This window comes from Gigantopelta aegis, chromosome 13 (genome assembly GCF_016097555.1).
Source record: "Gigantopelta aegis isolate Gae_Host chromosome 13, Gae_host_genome, whole genome shotgun sequence".
Classification (NCBI taxonomy): Eukaryota; Metazoa; Mollusca; class Gastropoda; order Neomphalida; family Peltospiridae; genus Gigantopelta; species Gigantopelta aegis.
In genome coordinates this window covers 12,086,645-12,105,558 of record NC_054711.1, presented here as the reverse complement: position 1 = coordinate 12,105,558, position 18,914 = coordinate 12,086,645, and the positions used below count along the sequence as shown (strand labels likewise).

General features: G+C 38.8%; 1 protein-coding gene across 1 annotated transcript in view; it reads right to left on the bottom strand.

The window, feature by feature from the left end:
- LOC121387511 (alpha-1,6-mannosylglycoprotein 6-beta-N-acetylglucosaminyltransferase A-like) overlaps positions 1 to 7,710 on the bottom strand; it is a 55,616-nt gene extending 47,906 nt beyond the window's left edge. Inside the window, exon 1 of the mRNA XM_041518651.1 lies at positions 7,580 to 7,710. The gene's annotated coding sequence lies outside the window, so the exon portion shown is untranslated. The remainder of the gene's footprint in view (positions 1 to 7,579) is intronic.
- Between the last annotated feature and the right edge of the window lie 11,204 nt (positions 7,711 to 18,914).

Sequence of the window (18,914 nt, the reverse complement as noted above, 5' to 3'; positions counted from 1 at the left end):
CTGCCTGTGGGAAGCGCAAATAAAAGATCCTTTGCTGCTAATCGGAAAGAGTAGCCCATGTAGTGGCGACAGCGGGTTTCCTCTCAAACTCTGTATGATCCTTAACCATATGTCTGACGCCATATAACCGTAAATAAAATGTGTTGAGTGCGTCGTTAAATAAAACATTTCTTTCTTTTCTTTATTCAACGTGCTTGCCCGAGGATCGTCCTCGGTGATGTAGTGGTTAAGCCATCGGACTTAAGGCTAGTATGTACTGGGTTCGCCTCCCACCCAGAGTGAATTTAACGTGTAAGACCATCACACCAACTTCTATTTCACTAACCACTAACCCAGTCCTGGACAGACAGCCCAGATAGCTGAGGTGAATATGCCAGGGATAGCGTAATTTGAAATGAATGAATAAGTTGAAATGAATAAATGATCCATATATTGCACCTCAGACGATTTATTCATTTACACTCATTCATTCATTTCAACTTATCCAATTAAGGTTCAAACACGTTGTCATGGGCACACACCTCGGCTATCTGGGCTGTCCGTCTAGGACAGTGGGTTAGTTGTTAGTGATTAGTGAGAGAGAAGAGGGTGTATTGGGGTCTTACACCTACCCATTGAGACGTTAAAACACGCTCTAAGCTGCGAACTCAGCCAATCCAGTGCACCACTATCGAAACTCACTATCGAAACTCACTCACTCACTCTCTCTCACTCACTCTCTCACTCTGTGCTGTGCTGTGCTGGTGTGTGTGTGTGTGTGTGTGTGTGTGTGTGTGTGTGTGTGTGTGTGTGTGTGTGTGTGTGTGTGTGTGTGTGTGTGTGTGTGTGTGTGTGTGTTCTAATAGGAACCTACCGGATTTGTGAAATGCTTCTTCTGCTTCACCAACCCCCGAATATGTTAGTATGTATATATCTTAAAGGAACACACCCTAGTTACGGCTAGTTGTTAACCATTACGGCGTTGTTTTTCGCTATTAAACCCATTTTTTCACAAATAAAATTGCACTTTACTTACCGTTTATTATTTAGAATATACATTTCCATTCACCTGAAGTGTTTTTTGGTAATCCTGGTTTTTGTAATACCACAAAATGCATTTTTCGTTTTTCATAAATCGCACGCACGTCTGAGAAAAAACCGTTGAGCAGACAAGGTCTAATCTATTTTTAGAGGGGATATTTCCATTTCAATGTCACAGACGTTGGTATATCACGTGACCGTTATCATTTTGGTTCGGTTTGTTTTCTCGTACACGGTTCGCGCAATCAACATCCGATTTGTTGTTGTTCATTTGTGAGATTTTTCTTCACAGTTCGTGAACATTTTCAGTAACAATAAAGTTCAGACAAGTAAGTGTCTCAATACAAAACGTTACAAACCCTTAAAACCAATAATTTTGCTAAGTCTTACGATATCTGGAGAGGGGGATACAACCAGGACAGAACAGTTGGAACATGTCCTGGAGAGGTGAAAGAAACGCACCCCAAGTCTGTGAAATTTGTCGTGACGTAGGCATTGTTGTGCTTCGAGCGACATCTACCGGTCAAGCAATTGGGACATGGGGATCCCCATGGTATTTATCGATATAAAACCTGCTTTTTCACTCCATTTGATAAAAACGTGATCTAAGTGTGTTACAGGTTTGTAGATTAACCAAATTATAATTTATTTTTGCTGGATGGAACTAGGGTGTGCGGCTTTAATATTAGTATTAGTTTTAATGCAAAGTATAGTTTAAAAAAGCAGAAAACCCACAAAAAACCCACAACGAAATTACCCCTCATTAACTCATTTTAACATGTATTTTGATCGCAAATACAACACTTGGTATCCCTATTTACTTGTGAATGTACTTGTTTAATGACAGGTGTATATATAATGCTAACTTGTGTTCGCGTATCATGTCCGGCTTTCGTTCAAATAGCCATTGTATTGCCAGTTTATGTTGCAGCAAATTATTCCCTATGTTCATTTGTTCCAAAGCAACCGTAAATATGCTCGATATAAATTTGTAAACCAATTTTAGAAAAATTGCATGTGCATAATAATACCCTCACGAATAAGTAACTTTCTTTCAAGATCTATGTATCAGATTCACAGTTATTGAAATCAGATGTTAATACTTTATTCACAAGGAACAAATTATTTTCTCACCGGAAAAAGTGAAGCATTTTCTTAACTTTTACTTGTTGGATTACAAACATGATCATGGATTATGGTTAATAATACACACGCACAAGGAAGGAGTAAGTATAATACTTACTGTCACAATTATAGATGTAGTTAGGCTTAGTATATCCTATAGGCCGAACAATACATTATTTCACAGTCCGACATACACGAACTGACGTAGTCCGTGAACGCATGCAACTTGCAAGTAGGCTAGGCACCGATTAATAAATTAAAGTACCATTCTCACAGTTAAGTTTTGCTTGTTTCTACCCGCGTCAAAATGGCCACTTTTATATGCACAATTAAAAATGTGTAATCAAAATGACTAATTTCCTGCCAACATGACCCAGTAATTTGTTGATCAACTGCCCTCAGTTTGTGTAGTCGTTTTGCCCCTGTATGATTTTTTTGAGGGCAAATTGACTACAAAGGCTGGGGTGAGTGGATCAACTACTTCTTAGAGGAAACAATCTTTAGCTGCAATTAGGATTTCTGCCAGAGGGTAAAATGTATATGACAACATACACAATTTTTTTGCAGATTTAATTTTTAAAAATTAACCTTTTGACATAATTATGATTTTGTTTAACCCTAACCCTAACCCTAACCCATTTTCATACTCCCTGTCAACTGCTGTTGCATTCAGCACACACATTGTAAATATTCATTTCCATAGTGCCATACCCAAAAATGTCTTTCTGACAGAAACTCTGGCAAGGGATCTTTTATATACACTTTCCAACAGACAGCACATACCATACAATGTAGGTTTTAATATACTGGTTGTGGGGAACTGGTTGGGGTGGGGGGTGGGGGTGGGGGGAACCCAAGCAGAAAGTAGGTCCACTGAGGTGGTTTAATCGTACAGCTCAAGTAACTCAGGAGGGTTCTCTACCAACTATCTCACACCCTCTTCCACGTTTACCACTGGGCTAAGTCCCACACCCTGATAGATCAGTTATTAGTGCAGCTACCAGTAATCTATGCTCCTGTCCTCTCCCTGATATCTCAGTTATTAGTACAACTACCAGTAATCTATGTTCCTGTCCTCCCCCTGATAGCTCAGTTATTAGTACAACTACCAGTAATCTATGCTCCTGTCCTCTCCCTGATATCTCAGTTATTAGTGCAACTACCAGTAATCTATGCTCCTGTCCTCTCCCTGATATCTCAGTTATTAGTACAACTACCAGTAATCTATGCTCCTGTCCCGCACCTGATAGATCAGTTATTAGTACAACTACCAGTAATCTATGCTCCTGTCCTCTCCCTGATATCTCAGTTATTAGTACAACTACCAGTAATCTATGCTCCTGTCCTCTCCCTGATATCTCAGTTATTAGTACAACTACCAGTAATCTATGCTCCTGTCCTCTCCCTGATAGATCAGTTATTAGTACAACTACCAGTAATCTATGCTCCTGTCCCGCCCCTGATAGATCAGTTATTAGTACAACTACCAGTAATCTATGCTCCTGTCCCGCCCCTGATAGATCAGTTATTAGTACAACTACCAGTAATCTATGCTCCTGTCCCGCCCCTGATAGATCAGTTATTAGTACAACTACCAGTAATCTATGCTCCTGTCCCGCACCTGATAGCTCAGTTATTAGTACAACTACCAGTAATCTATGCTCCTGTCCCGCACCTGATAGCTCAGTTATTAGTACAACTACCAGTAATCTATGCTCCTGTCCCGCACCTGATAGCTCAGTTATTAGTATAACTACCAGTAATCTATGCTCCTGTCCCGCACCTGATAGCTCAGTTATTAGTACAACTACCAGTAATCTATGCTCCTGTCCCGCACCTGATAGCTCAGTTATTAGTATAACTACCAGTAATCTATGCTCCTGTCCCGCCCCTGATAGATCAGTTATTAGTACAACTACCAGTAATCTATGCTCCTGTCCTCTCCCTGATATCTCAGTTATTAGTACAACTACCAGTAATCTATGCTCCTGTCCTCCCCCTGATAGCTCAGTTATTAGTACAACTACCAGTAATCTATGCTCCTGTCCCGCCTCTGATAGATCAGTTATTAGTACAACTACCAGTAATCTATGCTCCTGTCCTCTCCCTGATATCTCAGTTATTAGTACAACTACCAGTAATCTATGCTCCTGTCCTCCCCCCGATAGCTCAGTTATTAGTACAACTACCAGTAATCTATGCTCCTGTCCTCCCCCTGATAGATCAGTTATTAGTACAACTACCAGTAATCTATGCTCCTGTCCTCCCCCTGATAGCTCAGTTATTAGTACAACTACCAGTAATCTATGCTCCTGTCCTCCCCCTGATAGCTCAGTTATTAGTACAACTACCAGTAATCTATGCTCCTGTCCCGCACCTGATAGCTCAGTTATTAGTACAACTACCAGTAATCTATGCTCCTGTCCCGCACCTGATAGATCAGTTATTAGTACAACTACCAGTAATCTATGCTCCTGTCCCGCCCCTGATAGATCAGTTATTAGTACAACTACCAGTAATCTATGCTCCTGTCCTCCCCCTGATAGCTCAGTTATTAGTACAACTACCAGTAATCTATGCTCCTGTCCCGCCCCTGATAGATCAGTTATTAGTACAACTACCAGTAATCTATGCTCCTGTCCTCTCCCTGATAGCTCAGTTATTAGTACAACTACCAGTAATCTATGCTCCTGTCCTCCCCCTGATAGCTCAGTTATTAGTACAACTACCAGTAATCTATGCTCCTGTCCTCTCCCTGATATCTCAGTTATTAGTACAACTACCAGTAATCTATGCTCCTGTCCTCTCCCTGATAGCTCAGTTATTAGTACAACTACCAGTAATCTATGCTCCTGTCCCGCACCTGATAGATCAGTTATTAGTACAACTACCAGTAATCTATGCTCCTGTCCCGCACCTGATAGCTCAGTTATTAGTACAACTACCAGTAATCTATGCTCCTGTCCCGCACCTGATAGCTCAGTTATTAGTACAACTACCAGTAATCTATGCTCCTGTCCTCCGCCCCTGATAGCTCAGTTATTAGTACAACTACCAGTAATCTATGCTCCTGTCCTCCCCCTGATAGCTCAGTTATTAGTACAACTACCAGTAATCTATGCTCCTGTCCTCTCCCTGATATCTCAGTTATTAGTACAACTACCAGTAATCTATGCTCCTGTCCTCCCCCTGATATATCAGTTATTAGTACAACTACCAGCAATCTATGCTCCTGTCCTCTCCCTGATATCTCAGTTATTAGTACAACTACCAGTAATCTATGCTCCTGTCCTCTCCCTGATATCTCAGTTATTAGTACAACTACCAGTAATCTATGCTCCTGTCCCGCACCTGATAGCTCAGTTATTAGTACAACTACCAGTAATCTATGCTCCTGTCCTCCGCACCTGATATCTCAGTTATTAGTACAACTACCAGTAATCTATGCCCCTGTTCTCCCCCTGATAGCTCAGTTATTAGTACAACTACCAGTAATCTATGCTCCTGTCCTCCGCACCTGATATCTCAGTTATTAGTACAACTACCAGTAATCTATGCCCCTGTCCTCCCCCTGATAGCTCAGTTATTAGTACAACTACCAGTAATCTATGCTCCTGTCCTCCCCCTGATATCTCAGTTATTAGTACAACTACCAGTAATCTATGCTCCTGTCCCGCACCTGATAGCTCAGTTATTAGTACAACTACCAGTAATCTATGCTCCTGTCCTCTCCCTGATATCTCAGTTATTAGTACAACTACCAGTAATCTATGCTCCTGTCCCGCACCTGATAGCTCAGTTATTAGTACAACTACCAGTAATCTATGCTCCTGTCCTCTCCCTGATATCTCAGTTATTAGTACAACTACCAGTAATCTATGCTCCTGTCCTCTCCCTGATATCTCAGTTATTAGTACAACTACCAGTAATCTATGCTCCTGTCCTCCCCCTGATATCTCAGTTATTAGTACAACTACCAGTAATCTATGCTCCTGTCCTCCCCCTGATAGCTCAGTTATTAGTACAACTACCAGTAATCTATGCTCCTGTCCTCCCCCTGATATCTCAGTTATTAGTACAACTACCAGTAATCTATGCTCCTGTCCTCTCCCTGATATCTCAGTTATTAGTGCAACTACCAGTAATCTATGCTCCTGTCCCGCACGTGATAGATCAGTTATTAGTACAACTACCAGTAATCTATGCTCCTGTCCTCTCCCTGATATCTCAGTTATTAGTACAACTACCAGTAATCTATGCTCCTGTCCTCCCCCTGATAGCTCAGTTATTAGTACAACTACCAGTAATCTATGCTCCTGTCCTCTCCCTGATATCTCAGTTATTAGTGCAACTACCAGTAATCTATGCTCCTGTCCCGCACCTGATAGCTCAGTTATTAGTACAACTACCAGTAATCTATGCTCCTGTCCCGCCCCTGATAGATCAGTTATTAGTACAACTACCAGTAATCTATGCTCCTGTCCCGCACCTGATAGCTCAGTTATTAGTACAACTACCAGTAATCTATGCTCCTGTCCCGCACCTGATAGCTCAGTTATTAGTACAACTACCAGTAATCTATGCTCCTGTCCCGCACCTGATAGCTCAGTTATTAGTACAACTACCAGTAATCTATGCTCCTGTCCCGCACCTGATAGCTCAGTTATTAGTGCAACTACCAGTAATCTATGCTCCTGTCCCGCACCTGATAGCTCAGTTATTAGTGCAACTACCAGTAATCTATGCTCCTGTCCTCCCCCTGATATCTCAGTTATTAGTACAACTACCAGTAATCTATGCTCCTGTCCTCTCCCTGATAGATCAGTTATTAGTACAACTACCAGTAATCTATGCTCCTGTCCTCTCCCTGATAGATCAGTTATTAGTACAACTACCAGTAATCTATGCTCCTGTTCTCCCCCTGATAGATCAGTTATTAGTACAACTACCAGTAATCTATGCTCCTGTCCCGCACCTGATAGCTCAGTTATTAGTACAACTACCAGTAATCTATGCTCCTGTCCCGCACCTGATATCTCAGTTATTAGTACAACTACCAGTAATCTATGCTCCTGTCCCGCCCCTGATAGATCAGTTATTAGTGCAACTACCAGTAATCTATGCTCCTGTCCCGCCCCTGATAGCTCAGTTATTAGTACAACTACCAGTAATCTATGCTCCTGTCCCGCACCTGATAGCTCAGTTATTAGTACAACTACCAGTAATCTATGCTCCTGTCCTCCGCCCCTGATAGCTCAGTTATTAGTACAACTACCAGTAATCTATGCTCCTGTCCTCCGCCCCTGATAGCTCAGTTATTAGTACAACTACCAGTAATCTATGCTCCTGTCACGTATCTCAAAAAGAACAAAAATAGAAAAGAAGAAAAAGATACTATGTAGAAATTATATGTACACAGTGAAGTAGTACCTACCCTGTTTGTTCCACTCTTCAGTAACAGTTGAACTCTTGTTTATGATAGCTTATTGATTCATGCAGCCTCATGTAATATTTACCTAAAGATATCATAAACAATTTGTGACCTGATGCTGGTAAAAGTATAACAAGTACTTCTCATTGATTTTTGTTCGTTCTTGTATGTACATGCATACAGCCGATAATACATAATTTATGACACATGTACTGATAATGTATAATTTATGACGCATGTACCGTATGTCTGTTTATAGTGAAAGTAGGTCACTTTGCTCTATGTGCATGAATACAACGTATTGCAAGATAACTAAGGTTGTGTTTCAAAAGCATTACAGAAACCTGATCCTTCCTTGTGGTTTAAAAACAGCTTACTTACTTAGTTTTCAGAGATCACTATACAATTTTAAAACATTAAATAGTAATCACTAATTAATTTTCAATTGACCAGAAATGTCGCTAATCAAAGTTTTAAAAACAAAATGTTCCCTGTATATATTGTACTTAGGGCTTCTAGCTTATGGTAGCCCCACTGACTCCCATGGCTAGTGGTATTCAATGTTTGGCTAGTAAATAACTACTATTGCCATGCCCGACGGCTAATGAACTTTTTTTGGTGAATATTGCAGTTAAGTCTATTTTGTACATGTATATGAATATCCTGCCCCCATCCCAACCCCCCAATGTTAGTGTCTTTAAGCTCTATCTCCCTCTTTAGGTGACATATCTGATTATTACTATTATTTAGTAAGCCTGTATTAACTTAAAGTAAGGTAAGGCTAGTGAATTTTTAATTGCACATGGCTAGTAAATTTTTAAAGTCACTGATCCCATGGCTAGTGAATTTTATACATTTGAGTTCTTGTCTATTACTTGGACATTGTCCATACTGAACTGGCCTCGGTGGCGTCGTGGCAGGCCATCGGTCTACAGGCTGGTAGGTACTGGGTTCGGATCCCAGTCGAGGCATGGGATTTTTAATCCAGATACCGACTCCAAACCCTGGGTGAGTGCTCCGCAAGGCTCAATGGGTAGGTGTAAACCACTTGCACCGACCAGTGATCCATAACTGGTTCAACAAAGGCCATGGTTTGTGCTATCCTGCCTTTGGGAAGTGCAAATAAAAGATCCCTTGCTGCTAATCGGAAGAGTAGCTCATGTAGTGGCAACAGCGGGTTTCCTCTCTCAAAATCTGTGTGGTCCATACTGAGTTTAGTTTAGGGAGTCACACCACCTTTTGCAATGTCCTTACTTTAGCCTATGTTCCACACAGGACAGCACTTTCATTTCATTTCAACTTATTTTCGTGCTTATAGCCAATTAAGTTTAGGAAATAGCGCATCATAAAGAAATAATTACAAATTCTGATATACCTCTTGAAATCTTTCTTTGATGATTACAGGAAGGTTGACCTCTGTAGTATTTAAATAGTTTCCCATTGGTTTAAAGTTACATGTACTTGCTATATTTAGTACCAGTTAACTGATAACAACTAGGATTTAACTGCCTGAAAGTAATTTGATATATATACAAGAACCATACTAGATCTCCACTTTGCATTTTGAGTCCGGCCTCGGTGGCGTCGTGGCAGGCCATCAGTCTACAGGCTGGTAGGTACTGGGTTCGGATCCCAGTCGAGGCATGGGATTTTTAATCGAGATACCGACTCCAAACCCTGAGTGAGTGCTCCGCAAGGCTCAATGGGTAGGTGTAACCCACTTGCACCGACCAGTGATCCATAACTGGTTCAACAAAGGCCATGGTTTGTGCTATCCTGCCTGTGGGAAGCGCAAATAAAAGATCCCTTGCTGCCTGTCGTAAAAAGAGTAGCCTATGTGGCGACAGCGGGTTTCCTCTAAAAACAGTGTCAGAATGACCATATGTTTGACGTCCAATAGCCGATGATAAGATAAAAAATCAATGTGCTCTAGCGGCGTCGTTAAATAAAACAAACTTTACTTTACTTTGCATTTTGACTGTTGTGGGGTGTTTTGTTTTACCCCTGCTGGTTAAAATCCAAACTGTGTGAGTGTTTGATGAGAAGGTGGTACAAACTTTTAGAATATTCTCAGTAGAGTTTGTGTGGTGTTTTATTACAAAACTATAAGTACCTATATACAAGAACCATACTAGACCACCACCGTGCATTTTGACTGTTATGGGGTGGTTAAAACACAAACTAGTTTTTTCCCTAGCTTGTTTTAGCATGGTACGACACCATGCCTGAGTAGTCTAGTGCCATCTTGCCTTAATCAGTGTCATGCTGCCCTGAGATTAAACTAGCCTTTTTCGATAATTAATTATAAATTTGCCTTTATAAAACACTCAGAAAATTTATTATTAATTAATAAAATATCACTGTTATATATTTTGCCATTCATTTGTTAAAGCAAATATAATTAATTACATTTATTTTTATTTCAGTTAATCTTTTGTCTTTAATGAAAAACAAAAGTGCCCTGAAAATGGTGAAAATGCCTCAAAAGTGTTTAGTCGACCATGCCGTGCCACATTTTTAGGGAAAACACTACAAACTCTGTGTGTGTTTGATGAGAAAGTGGTACAGACATTTACAGTGTTTGTGTGTTGTTTTATTACTTATGTTATAAGTACATATTTATATTACAAGAACCATACTAAACCATAGGATGGATTTTCACTGTTATGGAGGTTTTTTTTCGCACTGGTTAAAACACAAACTGAGTGAGTGATGAGAAGGTGTGGTACAAACTTTTAAAATACACTCTGTAGAGTTTGTGTTGGGGCAAGGGGGGGGGGGGGAGGACATTTTGTTTTATATTTGCCTTATAATAGAGTAAAAGTGTGGAAATATGAAAGTGTGCCCCCCCCCCCCCCCCACACACACACTTTTTGGCACCTTCCTACGCCACTGCATGTTTTATTACAAACACTATAAGTACCTATACACAAGAACCATACTAGACCACTACTGTGCATTTTGGCTGTTGTGGGGTAGTTGTTCCCCCGCTGGTTACAACACAAACTGTGTGAGTGATGAGAAGATGGTACAAACTTTTAAAATACTCAATAGAGTTTGTGTGGTGTTTTATTACAAACACTATAAGTGCCTATATATACAAGAACCATACTAGACCTCCACTGTTCATTTTGACTGTTGTGGGGTGTTCCCCCCCACCCTACCCTCCGCTGGTTAAAGGCATATTGTCACAGACCACTGACCTATTACATGGCCTAACAAAGTATTACTTAAAATATATATATATTTGATTTGTCCCTAAATGTACTTTATTCAACCATCTACGTAACCACCATACTCCACTTATTAATGATATTTTGTAAAAATAACTAAATTATGGCAGTGATCCATAATTCAAAAACTAACATTGCTGAGAGGCTTGACATGGATTTCACTTCATCATGGTCTAGTTAAAGTGATGCAATAACTAGATTTGGTCTGTAAAAATTAATGTAATGTTGATTTATTATTCATTTTTAGAGAAATAAGGTCCTTAAATCTGTGACAGTATGCCTTTAAAAGACAAACTGTGTGAGTGTTTGATGAGAAGGTGGTACAAACGTGATGCACTCTCTTCAAACACCGCTTCCACCGCAGCCTAAATTACCAAGATCATTGGGTCAGATGCAGAGTTCAGCGATAAAAACAAAACAACCTGTGAAGTCTTGAGCAATAGTCTAGGAAACAGGCTTCTCCGTTTGAAGAGAATTTCATCACTGACGTCACACACAGTATGCAGGGAAAAGGTTATATAGTATTGTTGTCTTTGGTGTTTGTGTATGTACATGAGTTGTAGTAGTGCTGTTAAGTGTGTATGTGTGTGTATAAGTGCAGTGTTCTCACGGCTCCATTTAAGTGTGGCGGCCCACCCCGCTATTGCATTTTGCTGCACTCCTTTCACGTTCTCTGCCCTCCTTTATTTTCCAGCACCTGTCTCTGCTATTTCCAAATGCACACCTTTTTCCCCCACAAAAACTAAACTTTTTATCAGCTAGTGATATATTATCAAAGCGATCGATTCATTCTATGAAGATGGAAAAAAAAAAAAATGTATCCGACATTAGGGGATCATGTTACAAACAACTTTATTGTTTTTCGTATATCTTGAAATCTTTATTAAAATAATAATATTAAAACTTTGATTGGTTCAGCAAAACCAGAACTGCCGTAGATGTCAAACCGATAACATCTTCGGTTCGATTAAAAGACGAGTCTGCTTGTATTTTGTTTAAACTTATTTGCAGACAACATAAGGAGCATGTCTTCCCACATAGTCTACCAGCACACAACAATATGGTAACCAAGCACCCACCCCTCCCCCCCTTTTTTTTTTTTTTAAAAGGGTGTGGTGCCGCGCGGCCGCCCACCTTTAATTTTCACCCAGCGAGAACACTTAGTGTGTATGTGCAGGGCTTCTAAATTATGGTAGCCCCATTCCCATGGCTAGTAATCTTCAATGTTGGGCTAGTAAATAACTACTATTGCCATGCCCAACGGCTAGTGAATTTTTAAAGTCAAATCCTGCAGTTCAGTCTATTTTGTAAATATGTATATCCTGCCCCCACCACTAACCCCCAGTGTTAGTGTTTTAATGTCTATCTCCCTCTTAAGGTGTCATATCTGATTATTACTATTAATTAGTAAAATTATATTAACTTAAAAGAAAAGTAGGGCTAATGAATTTTTAATCATGGCTAGTAAATTTTTAAAATCACTCATCCCATTGCTAGTGGATTTTATAAAAATTCTAGAAGCCCTGATGTGTGTGCATGTGTTTATATGTTAGTGTGCATGTGTTTATATGTTAGTGTGCATGTGTTTATATGTTAGTGTGCATGTGTTTATGTGTTAGTGTTTATGTGTTTATGTGTTAGTGTGCATGTACAAAGTTAAAGTTTGTTTTGTTTAACAACACCACTAAAGCACATTGATTTATTAATCATCGGCTGTTGGGATGTCAAACATTTGGAAATTTTGACATATTCTTAGAGAGGAAACCCGCTACGTTTTTCCATTAGTAGCAAGGGATCTTTGATATGCACTATCCCATAGGCATGATAGCACATACCACAGCCTTTGATGTACCAGTTGTGGTGCACGTCGTTTTGGGCCCACTGGGCTATTTCTCGTTCCAGCCAGTGCACCATGACTGGTATATCAAAGGCTGTGGTATGTACTACACTGTCTGTGGGATGGTGCATATAAAAGATCCCTTGCTGCTAATCGAAAAGATTGATCCAAATCATTGGGCTAAATGTCTTGCTCTATAACTGATATTCAAAGGCTGTGGTATTTGCTGTACTGTCTGGGATGATGCATACAAAATCACTTGCTGCTTATGGAAAAAATGTAGCAGGTTTCATCTCTTATGACTGTGTCAAGATGACCATATGTCTGATATCCAATAGCCAATGATTAATAAATAAATGTGCTCTAGTGGTGTCATTAAACAAAACAAACTAACCTTTTGTGTACAAGTACATGTACATGCTCATAAAATACTTGTTGGTCATAGGTGGTTGTCATATGAGGTGTGCTATACTGTGCTTTACTGGTGTTAATGCCAGGTGGTCTTAATATAGAGGTGTACTACATATACATACATGTATATGTGTGTGTGTGTGTGCAGGTTTTACTAATTTGCTAATGTTATTACTTCATGTACCTTTTGGTGGTCTTAAAGGGACAGACCCTAGTTTCAACCCGTGAAAATTAACACTAAGTTTAGTTAATCTACGAACCTGTAACATATTTGGATAAAGTTACAATTGAGTGAAACACGAGTCTGACTTTGAAATGGTGAAATACCCTTTAAAAATAAGACTAAAACTCGACTCCATAACTGTTACTTCTCAGATGCACATGCATTTTTAAAAGTATGACAAATGCATTTTGTAATATTAAAAACACCAGGATGACCCCCCCCACCAAAAATCCTTAGTGTTTAAAATCTAGTGTATGCCCCTTTAACATACATAAACTGTGTGTGTTTGTGTACATAAGAAATATATGTAAAGTGCCCTTTGTAGACAGGTGGTTTTGGCCTAGGATTGACTGTACATGTTTTACAACCAGTGGTTTTTGGTGCACAAGTGTGCGTGTAACTAAGCTGATTCACCAAACAGGTGCTGCCAATTCCGAGGGAGGAATTTACACCAACCTGCGTCATTATCTACACGGATTAACGGGTTCCCCCGATGTTTACACACTTTGATGAATGCAGTTTCCATGTACGTGAACTTCATGTGTACATACATACACGAACATTGGTGTTTTCACAGGGATTTTCCAAAAATACACCCTGTCGTGTTTTTCAGACATTGTGGTTAAAAAAAAACCTGCACACAACAAAGACATTTGAACTGTGGTTATACTCAACAGTTGTCAGCTTTCTTAGGGCAATGCTGTGGAGGAATGTGTTACTGCTGCCATGTAGAACTCCTGTTTGTAGTTAACTCAGGAGTTATATAACAGATGGAATTATTTGATTGTGCAAGGTTGGTATTTTCCAAAACACTGTTCCAGATTTGATTGCATGGGTGATGGAGGTGGTATAACTCGCATAAAGTAAAATAATTTATTATGGCTTCATTGATTAAGTAGTCTCTTGTCTTCATCTTCATCCACCCATCCATCATTTCATTCATATATCCAAGGATCCATCCATCCATTGATCCATACATTCATCCATTGACAGGGTTTTGCCAGAGTGTAGAATGGGTATGGCGTCATACCCAAATTTTTTGGCAGATTTTATTTTTTTAAGTTAACCTTTTTACAAAATTAATCACTCTTATCATTACTGTATGATTTTCTTAACCCTAACCCTAAACGTAACTCATTTTCTTTCTGAATGAGGCCCCTCATACCCCCTGTAGACTGTGGCTGCATTCAGTTCCATATAGCCATACCTAAAAGTTTCTTTCGGGCAGAAACACTGATTTATCCACCCATCCATCCATTCATCCATTCATCCATCTATCCATGCATCCATTCATCCATGCATTCATCCATCATTTAATTCATATATCCAAGCATCCATCCATCTATCCATCCATTCATCCATGTATCAACCATCGATTGATCCATCCATCCATCCATCCATCCATCCATCCATCCATCCATCCATCCATTCATTCATCCATCCATACATCATATATTTAATATATCCATCCATCCATTCATTCATCCATCCATACATCATATATTTCATATATCCGTCCATCCATCCATCCATCCATATGTCCATCCATCCATCCATCCTTCCATCCATCCATCCATCCATCCATCCATCCAGTTATCCCAAATTATATCCATCTACTACCAGCCTTCCCTCCATCAATCCATTCATCCATCCATCCATCCAGTTATCCCAAACTATATCCATCTACTACCAGCCCTCCCTCCATCGATCCATCCATCCATCCAGTTATCCCAAACTATATCCATCTACTACCAGCCTTCCCTCCATCGATCCATTCCAGAGTCTTCTGTGAACCCACCTGTTTGTCCATCTACATGTTGAACCACCCACAGCTCTTGGAATTCAGATCAACTTGTGACGGCAGTTTAGTACAGATAACAACAGTAAATGCTGTCCCAGATGACGATAAATGCTGTTGCCAATCAATTGTGTAACAGCATTTTACAGTGGCACTGTTGATTGCCATTATGAATTCCGAGGGCTGCAGCCATTGATCTATATATTTTTGCCTCGCTTTTACAAAATACATAGTGCATACAGATTTGAAAAGTTCTTCATTCCGAGTGGTCATAATAAAAAGCCATTGAATTTATCAAAACCATGAAAAATACTTGAATTTGAGAAAATAATATTGACGTAGCCCAGTGGTAAAGTGCTCGCATAATGCACGTTCAGTTTGGGATCGATCTCCATCGGTGGGCCCATTGGGCTATTTCTTGTTCCAGCCTGTGCACCGCGACTGGTTTATCAAAGGCCGTGGTATGTGCTATCATATCTATTGAATAGTATAAAAGATTCCTTACTACTAATAGAAACAAATAGTGGGTTTTCTCTCTAAGACTGTTTGTCAAAATTACCAAATGTTTGACATCCAATAGCCAGTGATTAATAAATCAATGTGCTCTAGTGGTGTCGTTAAACAAAACAAAACAAAACTAGCCGATGATTAATAAATCAATGTGCTCACCAAAGGGGATTGATCCTAGACCGACCGCGCATCAAGCGAGCTCTTTACCACTGGGCTACGTCCCGCACCTTGGTTTATAGCTGTACTCATGAATGTTCATCATAGTGCATGTGAAGTTTGGGGTTTTTTTCATTAAATATTTTAAAGTTTAAAGTTGAATTTTTTAATAATTTGATTTAATGTTTTATTAATTAGAAACTGTAGTTTAATTTTTTTGTTTCATTAAATTAAAAAAAAATTTAAATTTTTTTTTTTTTTTTTTTTTTTTTTTTTTTTTTTTTTATTAATTAAAAATTGTAGTTTAATTTTTTTTCATTAAATATTTTAAAGGTTTTTTTAGTTTTTTTTTAGTATGTATGGAGATGCACCTCTATGGATACAACTGTCAGGGACATCAAATATGTTTATTGTCGGACTTTCTGTCAGAAAATAATTTGAGGGTACATATAATAAAAAGATAGACCCCTACTAGTTCGTTATGGGTTTAGTGGGTGAGATTTAGCTCAGTTGTTTGAGTGCTCGCTTGAGGTGCTGTGCATCATAGGATGGAACCCAGGTCTAGGTCTGGCACTCACCAAATTTGCCAATTGCGAATTTCAAAAACAATTGGCAAATTTTATTTTCATTTGGCGAAATAATTTCATGTAATAACTGATGTTACAGAATAATTGGGTTTGTGCTATTTTTGAAGTTTAATAGATAATTTGGCAAAATTTTCTGATAACCCAGAGCTAGCCCTGGAACCACCTTGGATGCATTCAACTGATCAAAGGCCGTGGTATGTGCTATCCTGTCTGTGAAAAAGTGCATATAAAAGAACCCTTGCTGCTAATGGAAAAAATGTAGTGAGTTTCCTCTGATGACTATCAGTCACAATTACCAAATGTTTGACATCCAATAGCTGATGATTAATTAATCCAGTGTGCTCCAGTGGTGTTGTTAAACTAAACAAATATTTAAAAAAAAAAAAGTTTTGAAAGTGGACACTGCATTTCATGAACTTTGACAGGTTTTAAACAGCAGTTTTTTTACTGTCATCAATCTAAAACATTATTAAAAAAATGTATCCATTAATTTTCGGTCTATTTCTCGCTCCAGCCTGTACACCATGACTGGTACATCAGAGCTGTGGTATGTGCTATCCTGTCTGTGGGATGGTGCATATAAAAGATCCCTTGCTTCTAATCAAAAAGAGTAGCCCATGAAGTGGCGACAGCAAGTTTCCTCCCTCAATATCTGTGTGGTCCTTAACCATATGTCTGATGCCATATAACCGTAAATAAAATGTGTTGAGTGCGTTGTTAAATAAAACATTTCCTTCCTTCCTTCCATTAATTTCCAATATTTTTGGATATGTAATTTTACCGTCTGTACCCTTCTAGCAGAAACCCTGCTTATTAGTTAGCGAGACATTTAATTCTGCAGAAAGCTTGTGTTAATACAAATCTACATTATTTGTAAGTACATGTACAGTGAAACCTCTCAAAACTAGACCCTCTGCAAACCGGAATTCCCTGAAAACCAGACCCTCTGCAAACCGGAATTCCCTCAAAACTGGACCCTCTGCAAACCGGAATTCCCTCAAAACCGGACCCTCTGCAAACTGGAATTCCCTCAAAACCAGACGTTTTGCATGTCCCCCCCTCTTTAAATATCTGTACAGAAGAGAACCTCTCTAAACCAGATACCTTTTAAAACTGGACGTTGTACTTGGTCCCGAGGGTGTCTGGTTTAGAGGTTTCTTACTGTATATGTTGTTGTTTTTGTTGTACCAGTACACAACAAGTGGTAAATATGTTAAGGTTTCTTACTGTATATGTTGTTGTTTTTGTTGTACCGGTACACAACAAGTGGTAAATATGTTAAGGTTTCTTACTGTATATGTTGTTGTTTTGTTGTACCAGTACACAACAAGTGATAAATATGTTAAGGTTTCTTACTGTATATGTTGTTGTTTTTGTTGTACCAGTACACAACAAGTGGTAAATATGTTAAGGTTTCTTACTGTATATGTTGTTGTTTTTGTTGTACCGGTACACAACAAGTGGTAAATATGTTAAGGTTTCTTACTGTATATGTTGTTGTTTTGTTGTACCAGTACACAACAAGTGGTAAATATGTTAAGGTTTCTTACTGTATATGTTTTTGTTTTTGTTGTACCAGTACACAACAAGTGGTAAATATGTTAAGGTTTCTTACTGTATATGTTGTTGTTTTTGTTGTACCGGTACACAACAAGTGGTAAATATGTTAAGGTTTCTTACTGTATATGTTGTTGTTTTGTTGTACCGGTACACAACAAGTGGTAAATATGTTAAGATTTCTTACTGTATATGTTGTTGTTTTGTTGTACCGGTACACAACAAGTGGTAAATATGTTAAGATTTCTTACTGTATATGTTGTTGTTTTGTTGTACCGGTACACAACAAGTGGTAAATATGTTAAGATTTCTTACTGTATATGTTTTTGTTTTTGTTGTACCAGTACACAACAAGTGGTAAATATGTTAAGATTTCTTACTGTATATGTTGTTGTTTTGTTGTACCGGTACACAACAAGTGGTAAATATGTTAAGATTTCTTACTGTATATGTTGTTGTTTTGTTGTACCGGTACACAACAAGTGGTAAATATGTTAAGATTTCTTACTGTATATGTTGTTGTTTTGTTGTACCAGTACACAACAAGTGGTAAATGTGTTAAGATTTCTTACTGTATATGTTTTTGTTTTGTTGTACCGGTACACAACAAGTGGTAAACGTGTTAAGGTTTCTTACTGTATATGTTGTTGTTTTTGTTGTACCGGTACACAACAAGTGGTAAATATGTTAAGGTTTCTTACTGTATATGTTTTTGTTTTTGCTGTACCGGTACACAACAAGTGGTAAATATGTTAAGATTTCTTACTGTATATGTTGTTGTTTTTGTTGTACCGGTACACAACAAGTGGTAAATATGTTAAGATTTCTTACTGTATATGTTGTTGTTTTTTTGTACCGGTACACAACAAGTGGTAAATATGTTAAGATTTCTGCAACACGACTCCTACATACACCTCCATGTGCTAGTATATCACAGAGTGACAGTTTGCCTGTAACAACATTCCTGTGTTTTATTTTTATCTTCTTTGATCTGTGGTGTGAAAACCTCTCGGTCTCCCTTGCATG